The sequence below is a fragment of the Elephantulus edwardii genome, unplaced genomic scaffold, assembly GCF_000299155.1.
Source record: "Elephantulus edwardii isolate Elephantulus edwardi_28Jun2011 unplaced genomic scaffold, EleEdw1.0 scaffold00015, whole genome shotgun sequence".
Lineage (NCBI taxonomy): Eukaryota > Metazoa > Chordata > Mammalia > Macroscelidea > Macroscelididae > Elephantulus > Elephantulus edwardii.
The window spans coordinates 21,431,752-21,436,863 of NW_006399765.1; the positions used below are offsets into that span (position 1 = coordinate 21,431,752).

The window sequence follows — 5,112 nt, forward strand, 5'->3', positions numbered from 1 at the left end:
CTGAAACCCACTCCAGTGAGCTGAAACCCACTCCAGTGAGCGGAAACCCACTCCAGTGAGCTGAAACCCACTCCAGTGAGCTGAAACCCACTCCTGGCTGACCCTCCAGCAGTTTTCCAGAGGCTGTGAATCAACACAGGACATTGCTCATCTTACTCCCTTGGAGTCACTGGTGGATTTGAACCACCTGAGAGGCACCGCCGTGGAGTCAGTTAGCAGCACACCTTCCTACAGACTATGTCACCAGAGCCCCCGCCCCCAGATGTGAGCAGAGGTCAGGCATGTGGCTGAACATCCTCCAGGACACAGGACAATTCCCCGCAACAAAGAATTCTCCAGGTCCAAACGTTAGTGGTCCTGAGGCTGAGACACCTGGGGAACAGAACGAGCCCGAGATGTACTCGTATTTAAGAAGCCCTGATGGCACAGGTGGCTTGCTAAGCTGTTGACTGCTGACCATAAGGTTAGTGGTTTGAACTCACCTTCTGCTCTGTGGGAGAAAGAGGCGGCAATCTGTCTTTCTAAAGAGTTCTGGTCATGGAAACCCCACAGGACCATTCTATGCTCCTCTCGTCTATAGGATTATGATGAGTCCTAATCAAGTCAGCAGCAACGCGTCATTTTGTTATTTTTTAATATTAGATATTTTAAAAGTTTTTATTATCTGAAATTCAAGTTCAATTAGGTGGTCTCTATTTTATATGACATTCTTAGGACAGGATCCTTATCTATAAGCCTTAGCAAACCAGGCCGTCGTGTAGCACTTAGTGTTTAATAAACATCTGCCAAGTGAATGGATAGACAGCAAATATGTCCAAGGTTGCTGTGGTGCTCTGGTGACCTTGATCAAAACCTTTATTGGCAGCTCATGCAGGTAGCCTGCAGGGCATAGGGTCAGCTCCTGGCCTCTCAGGCTGGGCAAGGGACACACACACACACACACACACACACACACACACACACGTGCGTGCACATAGTTAACACGGCTTTCCTTCTCACATCCTCCCCAGGGGTGGTCCAGCCTCCTCTGAAATGAGCCTGGAGGGGCAGAACTTGGCCTTGGGGAGCCCAAGAACAATCCCCACCTGAGGGTCTCTGCTGCTGCTCACCCAGGTTGACCGGTGGCCACAGACCTCAAACAGTGTCTGTGATTCGCCCACTGTGTGTGGTCCCTGATCAAGCCACTGTGAGTCCTTTATTCACTGATTGTCTGAATAGACATCACAGACTGAGAACACGTATCGTCTAGCTAACGATGCTTCATCAACTGAATGTTGGCAGCTGCCAGCAGGCTATACCCGCACCTTTATCCATAGGGCAAATCTGGACAAGGTTGCTGGTGGGGCACAAGATCGAAGAGGACCACCTGTCTGAATTTACATCTTCTAAGTCGTATAGCCCTGGCGTGTCCACTTGCTGTACAGAGGTAACTCATGGTTGCTGTGATGCTGAACACTGTAACACTGATATGTCAAATGCGATAACGGTTACTCATAGAGGACAGTGTTTGGTGGAGCTCCCCAATTAAAACAAGCTTGGAAGCAGAAGTGGCATCCACTTCCAAAATAGCTTGCCTCCGGAAACCCTATGAACCTGGAGAAAGGATGAAAGTCACACAAGTGTTGAGTACTTTCGTTCATATGGTCGCTTTGAGTTGCCTATGACTCAACGGCACTTAACAACAATTGGGCCTGCAAGGGAAATGCCTCTGGCGGTGCTACACTAGTATATTCAATAACCACTCACTGCACGTCTTCCATGAGACAGGACCCTGTAGGCGTTCCTATCCCCACTATTAACCTATCCCTATTAACCTACTCCATTGATGTGACAACCTGCAATGTCATGGCCATCATTCCCCTTCTTCAGATGAGAAAACTGAGGCCCAAAGACGTCAGTTTAGCTACCGGAGGCAGAGCCAGGTAAAGACTCTGGAGTTGCTCTGAAGCATCATTCTGCTTCTCCTAAGTCAGTAGCCACTGACTTAATCAGCTCATAAGTGATCCTTCCAGAAGGTCATTTTAAAGCAAAAGTGTCACCGAGACAGAGAGCCTGGAATTGAATTGCAATTGTTAAGTTAATGCTGCTTTCTCTCCAGAACCTGCTCATCCGCCAAAGAGCCGGGAGCCCCACTTTGTCCACGGAGATTTGCCCCTGAGCCGCCCAAGACCAGGCTCCTCATTTTAATACTCAATTACATGTGCATTAATCCTGCTTGTGTGCTTTGATGTCACTACACAGAAAAGCCCACGTGCTCAATCCTCCTAGCCTGCCTGTCCTGGCCCACTCTGCTACGTTGGCGAGGGGTTACGCTGTAAGACGAGTCGCCGCTGTGTTCTCAGAACAAGGTATTCCCTGAGGTTGTTCCCATCTTCTTAGCCGAGGAAGAATTCAGATTACATATCATTGCTCTCCCAGGTAAAGAGACCTGATGGCCCAGTGGTTGAGCATGCAGGTGCCAACAGAAAGGTCAGTGGTTCGAATCCACCAGTGAGCCGACAGGAGGAAAACACAGCAATCTGCTCCCACAATGATTGGTCTTAGAAGCCCTGTAAGTCAAAGCCATTCTGTCTTACATGGTCAGTATGAATCAGAATCAATTCAGTAGTAACGTGCTTAAAGCAAATCAAACAAGCTAACAATGGCCCTCTGTCATTCTGTGTCTCTAACTTAAGGACTCCCCAGGACAAGGGAGAACTAGTCCATGGAGTTGTTCAGCTGTAGGAAAACTGAGCTTCAAGGATTTTAAAACTCCACCTACCATATTTCGAGCATGAAGTCAGGAGGGATGAGTCCTTGGAAAATGACATCGTGCTTGAAGAGGTGGAGGGACAGCACAAGAGGGGAAGACCCTGGATGAGAGGGTTTGACTCAGTAACTGGGATAAGGGGGTAGGCGTGGCAGAGATGGTGACACTGGCTCAGGACAGGGCAGGGTTCAGAGTTACTGTTCATTGGGTCACCAGGAGTCACAGGCAGCTCTGTGGTACATAACAACAATAGGAAGCAGACTGATACATCTTTATTCCACGGAGCAGCTAGTGGGTTCAAACCACCAACCTTTGGGCTAGCAGACACGTACTTTAATCATTATACCACCAGGCTTGCTTAAGCCATCCTCGATGCAATTACACCTTCCCCATCCCCACCTCCCTAACTTTTTATCCCTGCACATGCACTCTTAGGCCCTGGGCATTGGTATAAATTACACTGTACAATTATTTGTAATTAAGGGAGAAAATGTGTACTGTGCTGCAAAGAGTAGGGTCGTTTCGCTGAAGTAAATCATACCCGCGCTGGCGTGCTGGCCCAGGAGGCGGCGTGAAATACAATTAACTTTCTTTTGACTTAATGGTGGTTTATGTTGCTGTTTTTCATAATCATAATATCTCAAGACATAGAAACAGTTTTTCCCCCCTAATGTAATTGCATTTCTACCTCCAAGACAGCTTACATCTAAATGAAAACTCGGGGAGAATTAACCAAAGAGTGTATTATATAGACAGCACTGGGATTTGTATTTTAAAATTCGTGTGACACTGTCCCCACTCAGGAGCTGAGAAATTTGATCACAGCTTGCCAAGTGAGACAACAGCTTCCTGGCTGGTAAAGAAGCAGACATTTCCACCAAACTTGTACCCATCATTAAAGCCACTTGTGCCCCAATTCTGAACCCTTGCGGGGTCCAGAGCCTTCAAAGCAAGCCTGTGAACCGGTTCGTTCAGGTTTGACCCCAGATAGATTGAAACAGAAGCTGCATTCTAACTAGATCCTCAGATGAATCTCTTGGATGCATAAGAATCTTGTTAAAACAGAGGTTCTCATTCTCTGTAAGAAGTTGTGCTGTCAACCTAAAGACAAACAGTTCAAATCCACCAGCTTCTCTGTGGGAGAAAACGGGCAATCTCCTCCCATGTGGTTTATAGTCTCTGAAAACCCCCTAGAGGTTCAGCCATGAGTTCAGGTTCAATTGGACAGCAATGAGTAGAAATAATAGAGGCTGCTGTTCTTGTGAACCATCGAGTTTGATGCTGAACTGTCTGAGACACTTTAAACCTTGGTTCTTTTTTTTTATCACATTTTTCTGAAGTATTTTTATTTGTTCATTTAACAATATAACACAAAAAAAATCACAATCTATATCCATATACAGCTCTTTTCTTTCTCATTTACAATCACAAGATTACCGAGCCCAAAGGAACTGATGTAATCTCTGTATGGAACTACCTTTCAGTAGTTTACTCCAATCCATTTCTTTGTTTATACTCTGAAACATCTTCATTATGTTGTTTGATTAGATAGCCCCACAAGAAGGCTGAAGCACCCAAGGTCAGTCAAACTTTTACCCAATTAGGTTTGCTATTTCGTGGTTCATGAAGGTAAAACTTGGACCTCGCTGAAAGGCTGCTCAGGAGCCAGGCCGGGGTCAGCAGCTGAGAGAAGGAGCTCAACATCACGGATGGCACCATCTCGCTGGCCCTAAACCTTGGTTCTTATAACCTTTATAAAGCCCCTTCTGCTCCAAGTGCCACCCCAAACTCAACCAGAAAGTGTTGAGACAAGAATCGTTTCAATTGTATTTCAGTCGAGACAGAGCAACAGCAATTCTTTTTTATCATTGGGTGTAAGTCAAGTTCTCTTAAAAAAAATGCATCCAAACACATGCAGGAAAAATCAGTTGTAGCTTATGCATCCTGAGCAAATACCCGACGGATTAAACCACAATGAGGAAGCCTTGGGGGGCATCTGACAAGCTGAGGAGGCCAGTTGTTCAGGCAGGAGGGTCACCAGCCCTGAGAAATGTCATCAGTGTGGGGAGGAGGGGGACAGGTGTACTTTGGGGGCAGGTAAGGTCAGAAGACCTGTGGATTGAGGGGGTCGCGGAAATTCTGCAAAGACTTCATCTAGGGTCCGGACTGAGTCCTGGGCTGGGGGACCTCTGAGGCCCTGAGGCCCCCATGTCTCCCAGGTAGACACTAAGCCCCCATATGGGGACTTGTTCTGAAATGTTAAGAAGCATACACATAGCTTTAAATTGAAGGTGGTATTGAGGCTCGATGTCAAGAAGACAAAGATTCTCACCACTGGACCAATTGGCAGCATCAGGATGGAT

General features: G+C 46.8%; 1 pseudogene; it reads right to left on the bottom strand.

The window, feature by feature from the left end:
• Window positions 1-4,237: 4,237 nt before the first annotated feature.
• LOC102861256 lies at window positions 4,238-4,468 on the bottom strand (annotated as a pseudogene).
• Between the last annotated feature and the right edge of the window lie 644 nt (window positions 4,469-5,112).